The following is an 11,720-nucleotide window of genomic DNA, read 5'->3' as shown; positions in this document are numbered from 1 at the left end:
GCCCCCGAGGGCCCCCCCCCCCACTCAACACCTTGAGATCTACACCCAAACCATAAGATTATAGGCTGGTTAAAATAAGATGAATTCCAGGAAAAATCATTGAAGTTAGACTTTCAATTTATGCAGAATACAATTCTATGGACGCAACTATAGTTACTGCTAGTAAACCAAACTTTATGCCAAATGCAGCTCATCAAACAAATACCATCTAGTCCTTGATTTGACTACAAAATTAACAGAAGTAACCTGATGTGAGATGCTTAGTTTTGTACAGTCAGTCCAACATCATTGCTCCTTTTCATTAATGACCAGAAGGAAGTGTAAAATCCTGCCCGGTAAAACTTGCCTGTAGCAAAAAAGACTGGACCAGCAGTACACGACCTAGAGAACAGTTGAGTTCCTCTGGGTTGCTGTGTAGCAAGGGCTCATTTAAATGACCTTTGTCTTTGTCTGAGGGCAAACGCTAGGTTGAATGTGTAAGACCAAGGGATGGATCCCTCCATTCCCCCCAAGGGATGAACTCTGGAAAGGATTTACAGGAGAGATGGAAAAGCATGAACTCCAGCATCCAGTGTGATGTTGTAGAGATGGAAAACACTTATGGCTCTAGCAAGGGAGAGCAGCGAGTAGAAGCAGGGTGGTGATGCTGTCTCTCCATGCTGTGAAGCAGTATTTGAATTCTGTATCTAGTTTTGGCTTCCACATCTTAGAAGTAGGGTAGAATAGTGCAGATGGCACAGACTTGAAAATGTTATTTTGGGGGCAAAATCACATAACATGTTTTTTCTTGAGGGAGTGTAGGCATGTCCATACTGAGCAAGGTACATCAGGATGGAGGGTCCTTAGCTGGTGGCAGACAAGTGTGTTTGCATCCTAGAAAGCACATTGTGGCTTCAGTGCTGTATTAGGAGTTGTTCTGCTCCTTGTGGTGCTCTCAGAGCTTATTGTCCTGGGGGCAGGACTGTATGTAAATGTTTCTCTGCTCCTGGGACTTGTGCTAGTGTTTCTGCCCTCTATATAGGAGTCCAAAGTCCCTGGGAGGCAGGCTGGTCATCCTTGGTGTTCCCTTAAGAAGTTCATCTTTGTGGACCCATCAGGTTACTGTGGATTTGCAGTGCACAAATACACTTGCAAAAAAAAAAATTGGTTACATATAAAATAATGGACCTCCAGACCTCCATTTCATTTGTAAAATGTTGAAACTGGGGGGGAGTGGGGCAGGGTGTGTGTGTTGTTTCAGACTGGAAAACATCATGAAGTTGTCTTGGTTGGTGCTGCTCAGCTCTGATTATATAGTTTGTTTTCTGTTGCTGTTTTTATAATATATAATGGAGCTTTTATGCTTAAGCTTTCCATCTAAGGCATGAAAGGAAGTTACCCTAAGATTGTTGACATTTATGTAAATCTGGAGAGGTGAAAAAAAATCCTCGTGCTTCCTGTTAACAACCAGGCAAACACATAGTGGCTGCTAATTTACTTAACTCAATGACCTTTCCCTTTTTGCTGCTGTTTGAAACATTTGGAGATTCAGGTACCTGGCCTGTTATTATCCCTGTAGTATGTATTGGTGTGTTCAGCAGAAAATCTTGCACTATGTACAAATCTTCCGTTCTCCATGTTCATAAGTGCCTGGCTAATTGCTTATTATCATATTGAAAAGCTGCACATTACAGAGCAGATGCCAGCAATTCGAACGGCTGGATGAAGCTGGGGTACCTACTTCAGTCTGCTCAGTGCGGTGGCTGCAAGAACAAGAGGCACTGAGGAGCACTGGGAAGTGCGAGCCAGAGCCAGTCTTCTAAAAGATTGGGATAGTCAGCAGTAAATGTTAAATATGCTGTTAGAAACCAAAGATTTCCCTGCTTTAATTCTTTGGCAGTAAAGGAATACACCGTAGGAAATGGATACAACAAGTGGTCTTCCACAGAGCAAGCATGCTGATCATCTCCTAACAAACGCTGGGAGCTTTTTAGTCTTGTTTGGTTGCTCTGTATCTTTTTATAATTTCTGTCATTCAAATCCTGTTGTGTCTTTACCTACAGACAGTAAATGTGCACCTGACACATGCTCTTTTTAGCAGGTTTGAAAAAGCTGTTTGTAAGATCTTGGTACTTTCTCTACCCCATGTCTCTTCTACCAATTAATACATTTGCTCAAAGACTTCTCAAGAGCAGTTTACCAAACGCTGCCTCCCCTCTGCATGCAAGCAGTTCCTTTCTGCCCCTACTTTCTACTTTCAGTTTTGCCAGCAAAAAAAAAAGGCTGCGCCATAAAGCACCCTGGCTCAGGGTACAGATCCAGGTTGAAAATAACCTGCCAAAAACCTGGGTGGTTCTTTAGTAGGAGTGGCTCCTTGGTTTCTTCCGGAGGGTGGATGTGTTTACCTCCACTGCTCAAGAAAAGGCGCAAGGGCAGAAATGGGGACTAGGGCAACTTAAACCAGCATCGCTGGCAGAAAAGTACTCAGCCACAGTCTTGCTAAGATACATTTTTCTGTTCTTATTATTTTGGGTCTTTTTCTTCTCTGTAATACTTGCCTCAGTGACTTTTTAGTTTCCTAGCAGGGCCCATAGACTGTTCTACCCCAATGCATGAGTTTAGCTTATTTCTCATGGGAAGCATCTACAAGGTTAGGGCCCAGGAGGCTCTGATATCTGCCAGTACCTTCAGATACTCTGGTTCCTAGTGTACTGACAATACTTTGGTGAATGCTGGTTGGTGGGGGGGATTTATTGCCTGGAAGTTACCAGAGTTGTTATTGCTCATATATTTTTTTTTTTTATATCAGCACAGCCTCATCCTCCGGACTTAGTCTGACTTCTTGGGCAATAACCCTACTGGGCCAAATCTTAGCAGGCAGAAACTGGCATATCTCTGCTGAAACAGCTGAAATCAGGTGAGAGGGTGGAGCATCAGGCTATGGAAAATAGGTGTAAAATCTAGTTGTTCCTTTTGACAATAATAATGCAAAGAAAGAGCCGAAGTGGTGTGCAATTTTCTTATCTTCTGCCATTTCCATCTCCATTTAGGGTCATTCTCCTGCTATTACAGTATACATTTTGATAGCCCATGTATGCAGCTAAAAGTGTTTGCCTGTAGACAGTAGAGGTTACGCAGGTCCAGCTGTTCCTCCTGACTCCAGGAGGAAGTTTGGCTCAGCTGAGTTACCTGGGTCATCCCAGTCAGTCACTTCAGCTATTGTAAAGGAATAAGTAAATTTTGTGGAACTGAGGGACTTGTAGTAAAATGTTACATGAAGAAAAACAGTTCAGATTCCAGAGGTTTTGAGTTTTCTGCCTACTTGCAGAAACTGTTCCTTTTAATTTCTAAAAATTACTATTTAGGCTGTAAAGGCAAGAAAGATTGAATAAATACTATGTAGAGTAGGCATGGTATCAACAATACCGCAATCCTTTACCTTTTCTCTCCAAACTCATCTCTGTCTGCAGTGCTGTCCTATTGCAGCAACTTTTTTTAAATTGCATATTTATCTATTTTTGAATCTATATATCTATCATTGCCAACACTAACACCAGGGAGATGTTGGTACGGAGGAGACATCTGTTTTTCCTCCCTCTTCTCGTGGGCCTGAGAGGATCGTAACCCTGACAACTGCAGTTTGGCTGAGCCAAAAGCGAATCGGAATAGACATCGGAGTGAATGAAATAGTATTAATCACGGCAAAAGGTGGCTGTGACACAGGCAAATGCTGCGGCTGCTGGGAAGGGCTGCGAGGCCGCAGCAGAGCCGGCTGCGGTATGAAGCGTGGTTGTCGCCTCTTAAGAACGGAGTGACAGATAAAGCTGCTCCGGGAAGATCAGGTTGTTGTCTTTGCCTTTCCTGCAGTGGTGTGTTTTTCTTTTCACAGCACCGTTACCTGATTTTTTTTTATTTTTTTTTTTGTTTGAATGGACTAATATCCTCCTTATTCTTTCACTGAGGCCTGGTAATTATAGCCACGTGTCTGCAACTTGTCCAGTCTAATTTTGCAGGCTGCTCACATGAAGGGGAGGTAGAGCTGAGTAAGTTATTTAGGAGAAGAGGTATTGAATGACAATGTTAAGATGGGGCATGTTGCAACCAGGTTGTTGCCGTATCGGCTGTCTGGGTGTCAGGAGAGTGTAAAAATGTTTCTGGGCTGACTGGAAGATTTTTCTGAAGGAAATACCTGGGAAGCTTTTGCTTACATACCGCTCACTGAAGGAAGACGGCAAAGAAGGGTGGTCTGAAACTACAGGGTGATGTTTTCTAATGAGAAGGTGGTTAAACTTATTTTGCTGCTTTTTTCCATGTTAAGAGTGAAATCATAAGGGGGGGCGGGGGGGAGAATACAAAGGTGGAAAAAAAAAAGTCATCCTACAGTGGAAGGCTAGGTTTGCCAGAGAAAGCCATCTAGTGGTCACTGTGTACTTTTCTCCACCTCTCCCTACACTCAGCCTTGCAGGCACCTTACCAAAACGTTCAGGTTTTTTAAGCGTGGCAGAGGTTTTGTACATGCTGTGTGGGAGATTATGTGCTGACAGGGCTGTAGCTGTACCCTCCCGAGCAGAGATGGAGGAGGGAGAGGGCTGGTCTCTACTGAGTAGGACAAGCAAAGCGAAGTGACCCACCTGAGCAGGAAAAAAAAGTCAGATTGCCCATGACAAAAATTTTTGTAACTGTGAACAGCAGAGGACACCAAAGGTTGTGGCTGGTCTGGAAAAGCACTGCCAGAAATGAAGTGATTCAAGTAAAATCCTGACTGAATGAAGGGTGTAAGCCTGTGCTGAGCATTGAGACCACAGCGATCCCTGCTGTGCGTGGGACGTACACATGACCGCAGAGTAACAACAACTGCTGGCATGTTCCACTTGTTAGGAGATATAAAACCCCATTTCATCAAAATGCTCTGTGGATTAGTGCTGAATTTATTAAATTGTTTTAGCCCCCAAAAAATTTCATTTTAAAAACCCAAATGTTTTTTGTTTTGATATATTCTAAATGTTTTGACACTTACATACAATTTTAAAAGTAGAAAACCATGGAGTTTAGACAGCAGCTTTCACTTGATCACCATATGCAGTTTTTCCACTTCCCCTGGGAGAAAAAAAAACCACAATCAATCAACAAAAAAATATTTCATATTAGCCCAAAACATTCTCCCCTGTGTTCCCCAGTTCAATCAATGAACAAAAATCACAAGTATTTGCATTGTGAGGCCTTAGTTTAATGCACACTTTACTCTTGGAGATGATACTTTGAAACCTAGTCATTTGCTGCTATCAGAGCTGGCACTATAAACTTTTCAGAAGGTATTAAAGAATCCACACTGGAGGTACATATTTATTAGGAAAACAACCATCTAGGTAACATAGCGTGACAGAAATGCAGGGTTTCAGAAAAACATGGTATGACTGCATGCAAGGCAGGCTGTGCACGTTCCTTTTATGTTTGCACAATAATTTTCCTGCTCTGCAGAGAGTTACTAAAATATTCCCAGTGTTGTTCTGCCTCCACCTATTCGAGTGACATAGCAAAGCCCTGTGCAGTTGCCTGTGCTCCTCTGGGCAAACTGCTCTGATCCTTAACTTCCACAACTGCATCCATCCCACTGATGGATGTGTATTACGTGTCCCCCTCTGCTATCAATCTAGAAGAGATTTAAGTTCATGCAGAGGTGAAGAGTCTGTGGCAAGCTCTGGGGACCCCTTGACTGCCCCCCCCCCAGTGCACTGATCAAGATTGGGATCGTCACGCAGCCTCAGTAGGTTTTTGATCTCTGGCTGTTCTAGAATGAAACAGGTTTAATTTTTCTCAGAGAACTGCTGAATAAGCATCACTTTTGTAGTCTGTGCCTAGGCAAAGCATCAGCGGAGTCCCATGGCTGTTGCAAAATTGTAGGACCCACCGCCCAGTTTTACTTCTCCTCTGCCCTGCCCCAGCCCGGCGCGTGCATGCGGCCGCTTCTGCGTGATCCCGGCCACAGCTATAGGAAGGTTACGTTGCAGGGAAGCACGAAGGTCATCACGAGGGCTGATGAAGTGAATGTGTGTGTGGAGTGTTTTAATGTGGGTAGAGGTGAACGGTCAATGTCAGTGAGGAAATGCAGCAAAGTAGACAAGGCCAGCAGAATTTTTTTCTGCTGTGTACCCTTCTAGGGAAGAAGACAAAAGATTATACGATTCATTACTTCAGTGGCTGAGACTAATCGCACAGCTTCTAAAAGTCTTCGTAGCATGTGTATTGGGGATTAAGCCACAAATACAATCCTGTTACTAAAATCCAGCTCCAATGTACATCGAAGTTTGGGGCTCCATTTCTCACCTTTTCCAAAACTTTTAAGGGGGGAAAAAACCGTCAGAAGTGCCCTTAGGAGCCTAATTCTAATTTTCACAAAGATCTTAAGGAGCCCTGAGCTAAACAAAAGCTGATGGGATTTTTGGCTCCTAAATCACCAAGGTGCTTGTTGAAAATTTGTCCCTTGCCAATATCAGAACTCTACTATGTGAAAAGTGAGCCCAAACTCTCAGTAAGGAGAAGGTAAAGAAAAAGAATGCATGTTTGATTTTTTTTTTTTTCTTCCCCTTCATTTATCCTGTCCCTGGTAAACTATTTTCGACTGTTCTAGGGATCCAGTTAAAGAGTCTTTGTACATTTGGAGTTTGCAATATTGCATCTCAAATCATGGCAGAGTGAATCAACTTCTTCAGGTGCAAAGCTGTGGGGAGGAAGGGAGAGCGGAGTGTGCCTCAGGAGCAAGCGGTTGAATACATCTTCTTCTAAGAAAAGAAAAGACTGGGCAGTTTCTTCAGTTTTCCTTCGTGGTTTTTTGTTTACTTGTTTCTTTTGAAGAGCACAAGTGAGGCTATCAGGTCAGAAAGGATCATCTTCCCTGTCAGCTGCAATAGAAAAGGCTTTAGCTGGATGATGCTTCCTTCTCTTCACCAATATCACCTAAACCAAATAGTGCCAACAGTCATCAGGCTACATTTCCTCCTGTTTTCAGTGAAACCACTAATTTTAAGTTATTGCTTTAATAAGCAGATGGGTTTTTCATAATGCTTGAAAAGAGTTAAAGCATGAAGACACTTAAAGAAATAGCATGTCAAGTCTTTAACGGGATTATACAATAGAGACTCTTTAAAGATGGCTTGGCCTGAGTGATCCAGCAACCATAAAGACCTTATTATAGGTCAAAAATTTATTTTGTGGACAATAGTCCTTTTTGAAGAATTTGCACAATCAAAATTTAGATTTGTGCAAAATGCTTAATGTTATTGAAGTGTCTCAATATAAATGCATGAGCTTTCCTGAGCCAGCTGTGTATGCTTCTGTCTGCATTTCTTTTCTATAACATCATTTCTCTTGCATGTTTTAATTAATAAATGAACAATTCCATGGATTTCCTTGTTTCAAGACAGCATTTTTATCTTCTTTGGGATCCAATGAATGTCATCCTTTCAGGACTGTATTTTTGCAGGAGCGAGGAGGGAGGGGGAAGTCACCACAATTTTTCGTTTTAAACAACGAAAAAACCCAGATTATGCTTCAGTGTTTAACAATGTAGTGATATTTCTTTAAGAACAACCCAAAACTCAGCTGTGGGTAAGGGCCATGCCTGTAATGTTTGACTGTAAAAGGCAGGTTTTTTGTAAAGATTTGAGCATTTGAAAACATAAGGTTTTATAGAAACCACACTGCCTCTTTATTGCCTTTGCTGCTGGTGGAAGTCAGGATGCCTTACGGGAAACATAAGGAGCTGCTGAAGAGTTGTGACTATCCTCCTAGATATTCTAAGGTCAAATCTCGCCTACGAATTCTACACTTACTCTTAAAGGATCTTTCTCTGTAGCGCCTAGGGCCTGATCCAAATCTATTCAAATAAACTGGAGTTCTTGCATTGGCTTCCAAGGCCTTTAAATCACATTGCAAGTGCCTTACTGTCTAAACGCACCTTATTTTGGTAGATTTCTCACTGAATCAATTGGGACTTTCCTAGGTTAAGGAGAAGTTTCCTTTGTACCTCCAAAGAGTGTTGCAGGTAACTCTGGAAGATCTGCTTTGGTTGTCCGTGCTTTTGAATTGAGTCACGCCTGTTGGTACAGTGCCGCAATTTGCCGCGTGTTTCAGTTCACGATGATTTGTGTTTCTGTGCGTTAGGGTGCAGAAGTGGTGCTAGTGCAGGCATGGTGCCCATCTCATGGTGCTTACACTCCTGAGCCATTCACGCATGGATCCCATACTGTGCCTGTGTCGTAGCGCTGGCAGCAGGGCTGTGCAGGCACAAGGGCTGGTGGCTGCTGGGAATGCCTCACTCCTAGAGGACACAAGCTATCAGAAGCTGATGCATTGCCATGGGAGCAAGAGGCACAGTCTGAGTTGCCGTGGCCCATGGGGATGTTTTGGGACTGTTGCAGAGAACCACAATCATCTCTGACTTCTAAGCTATTTCTGGAATTTGTCCTTTTTTTCAGCTTTTTGGTAGTGGTTGGTGTATGGCTTATGAAGGCAGGCAGAATGGTGACTCCTGGACTAGGAGTGGATCCTGTTGGCAGAGTTTTCTTGGTATTAAATCAGGGTATCATCCTGGTGAGTCCCAGAGCAGGAGACCCACCGCCCTGAGGGTTCCCAGGCTGCCTGGGGGAGACAGAGGTGGCTGGTACCTACAGCTGCAACTTTGCTATTGTAGCTATAACCCCTCTAGGTGGCAGGTAAGGGTGTGTGTGTCTAACCCCCCACTAAAAAGGACTTGAGTGGTAGGAGAATGAAACTCAGCAGTGACTGGATTGCATAATTACTGTTAGTTTTGAATTTGCGTTTCACAAATTTTACATACAGTTACAGACTTTAAAGAACAAGGGAAGCATATAAGCACAAGACTTTCATCTGTTCCTTATACATATGCATGCACATGGCCTTTCTGAAGTGCCTGGGCTAAGGCATAACTCTGATATTCCTATAGATACACAGCTAGAGATTGTGATATGCTATTTGACCACTCACTTCTGCTCCATACCAGCCTCTGATCTATGCCTGTTGCACTCATTCGTGGTTTTAAGGTGTCCGGTTTCCCCAAAAGGAAAAGTAGCACCACACTCGTTTTGCTGCAAGACCCCTGAGGTACCACTGGAGCACATGGAGAGAGACCTGGGCGCTTGCTCTGGCTCTGCCATGGGAAAAATGGGGAACCTGCCCCAGGGCTGACTGGTGAGAGCTGGGTAGGAACAAAAGGGACCAAGGCAGTGAAAAACTGACAGACCCCCGCTGGTACATCCCTGGCCTCTGTTAGCTCTGGGCAGTGCTTAACCATGCTCCATTTTGCAGTGTAAGCATCCCCCAAGCATCTTCTCCAAGGTCCACAAAAGGCACTGACCCCAGGTAGCAGAGTCCCAGCCAAGCCCCAGTCTCATGAGCAATATGTTTTGCTAGAAAGGCAGCTCTGTTGCAGGCAGGGAAAAGGGCCTGATCCACACCTGACTGAAATATTCAGTAGGATTTAGATTAAGCCCACAAATCCTGATTCTGCAAAGATTTAAGTTTGTGCATAACTTTACATACGTGAATAGTCTCATTGAGGTCAAATGAATTAAAATAATGCATGAATAACGAATTAAAATAATGCACCTGCTTAAGTCTTGGCAGTATTGGGGCCATAATGAACTGGAAAAAAACACGAAAGAGAAAAGCTGACTTGTTCAGAGCTATTAAGGTGTTATTTCAGAAACCGAGCAAGTGACAATTGTATTTACATGTGCCATGCAAAATCTAAATGAATGGCCGTGTTTGTTCATCCGTGTCGTGTATTTGGGTCAATAAGGGATCCCATATGGCTTCAAAGGTTTGGCTCTTCTATTCTACTTGGAAAAGCACCTGAAAGTATTAGTTTTGCAGCCTGATCCTAGAGGGATCAGTGGATGTTTTTAGTGTACAGAGAAGACTGTGGGATTGGGATTGCAGGCCTTATTAAAAATGGGCCCATGTTGAAGGAAAAAACAGTGCAATGGGCTGAGTGAAAGGTCTGTAATGCTGCAAGGGGTTCCTCATGGTGTGAGAAGACAGTTAGTCTCCAAAACAAGGGTTAAATAAATTCTTACGGGGACAAAACGACCCCTGTGCTAAATCAAGGTTTGAGCTGAGATGCGAGGGTGATACATGCTGGTGTCTGCAATGGCTTTGGCCACCTGTCCTGTCTTCTCCTCCCTCCCCTCTGCCTTCAGTCCTGGGCTTTGGTCCCTGGCCTCCTCTCAGCTGCCACTGGAAACCAGTGCCTCCCCGCTCCTCTAACAAGCGGGAGAAGTAGTGAAAGCAGCACCCTTGGTTAGCGTGCCTTTCACCCTGTCTTCCCTCTGTGTCCAAGGGGCACAAGCTTCCCTCTGAATGTGTTTCTGGGGAAGGCGCCTGTCTGCTTGCACCCCCTTCCATTTGCCCTTCTGCTCTTTGCCTGGCTCTGGCTCCATGCACTAGCACTCGGGTTTTCAGAGCAACAGGTCATCACCGCATGGGTAAAGAAACTCAGTTCAGAGGGGGAAATCGCCCCTGTGCCAACAGCTGGCAGAGCTTGTGTGCTGGTGGAGCTCTCAAAATGGGGGCTAAGCAGGAGATAAATGGAGTGTGGGTACTGGAGCAGCCCTGTATACAGGGCAGACTTTATCCCTAATGTGTAATCGTCATCCTTATGCTTAAAAAGTCCTCTGTGCTTTATCAAGCACTACCAAACTGTGCTTACTTAGGAAAGGCATTACTATGCTAGACGCAGCATATGTACAAACTCACTGATGGCAATTTCTTCCCATGAGCTGACCTAGACCATTCCCCCTGTGCAAGCACTGCTCTGGGTCTTATCAAAGACAGAAATGTATTTCAAAGATGGAGAGCCCTTATTTTTATAGTTCCCAGCCCCAGAGGAGCAGGGCGACAAAGCTGACCCTGAACTGCTAGCTTGGCCTCACCAGCCAGACTTGAGGATGCTCCACGTGGTCTCACCAGCGTCAAGCCTTGAGGGAGGAAACAGAGCTCACCAAGCATAAGGTGATGTGCTTATAAGTGTACACTTGCTGAAAAGAGAAGCCCCACAAAGGGGTAATCGGATGGGACAGCCTGGTCCAAGTCCCAGGTTTGGGACACCAGAGACTACATTGCAGTATGAACTTAATATAGCAATTGAAGCAGCCTCTTCTTTTGGACTGGGCTCTCGGCAGTTCCTGTCCCCGGAGCAACCCGTGCTATTTAAACAACCCAAACCAGAATCAAAAGGGATAAAAGAAGAGATGCTTTTGGTGCTGATGCCAGCCCTCAGCTAGTGTCAAGAAGCAACACCTAGGGTAATCAAAACCAAAGAAAATCCATCGCTGAGGCTGAAGGGTCCTGGGGAACCCTGCAGACAAATTGCCTTGTTCCCCACGAGTGAAGGCTGAAGCAGTGTGGTTACGTGCACCACGGGAGGGGGAAGAAGCGGGGCATGTACCAGTACATAGAGGGAACAAATCGTAATTCAGATGGTGAGATCTGATCGTTGCACTATGGGAGATGAGAGGCTTCTGCTATTGCCTCTGTGGGAAAAGATCAGGCTGGCTGGGAGCTTCTGCTTATAGAAGCATCGTTTAACAGCATGTGGGGGCCAAAACTCCAGGGGGTGGGGAAGATTTATTGAGATATCCAAGTCTAACAGTAATCAGAAGAATACTCATCTCCTCCTCATCAGTAGACCACAAAAGGGAACACATCGCTCATATTAAATGTAG

This window comes from Egretta garzetta, unplaced genomic scaffold (genome assembly GCF_000687185.1).
Source record: "Egretta garzetta isolate BGI_Z169 unplaced genomic scaffold, ASM68718v1 scaffold81, whole genome shotgun sequence".
NCBI lineage: Eukaryota > Metazoa > Chordata > Aves > Pelecaniformes > Ardeidae > Egretta > Egretta garzetta.
This window is presented reverse-complemented; position numbering follows the sequence as displayed.